A 514-nucleotide genomic window follows, 5' to 3' on the forward strand; every position below is an offset into this window, starting at 1 on the left:
ATGCATGTTGCAGCTGTTTGACACCAACTCTGGGAAACCTTTCATTAATCATATTGTCATTGAAGGAAAGATCAGCAGAGTGTAATTAAGCAGCAACAGAACCAAAAACTCAACAATAAAACAGCTTCCTTATTCCTGGAGGGAAACAACCGGGAACCCAGGGAGCTCTTATTGTTGACAACGTCACCCATGAAGAAACAGTTCATTCTTCAGAGGATCTCACACACTTTTGTCGACAATGGAACAATCGACATTCACACCCGGGTCAAATCACTGCAGCAGAGGGTTTTTTTTTTTACCCCGGTTGAACGCGGTAATTTTTCACCCTCTTTACTGCAGTAACTTCTTTCAGATCACAGACACTGTAGACACACCTGCCACCTGTCCAGCACGGTGCTGTTCAACCAGAAACACAGCGGCTACACTGCGCACCGGCGGGGAAGAGTTAGCAGAGATTCAGAGCAAGTTTTCATAGCACACAGTAACTGATCGAAGTGTCTCACACGGAGGCTTC

Source organism: Seriola lalandi, unplaced genomic scaffold (genome assembly GCF_002814215.2).
Source record: "Seriola lalandi dorsalis isolate HSWRI2012SDOR001 ecotype SW California unplaced genomic scaffold, Sedor1 jcf7180002054952, whole genome shotgun sequence".
NCBI lineage: Eukaryota > Metazoa > Chordata > Actinopteri > Carangiformes > Carangidae > Seriola > Seriola lalandi.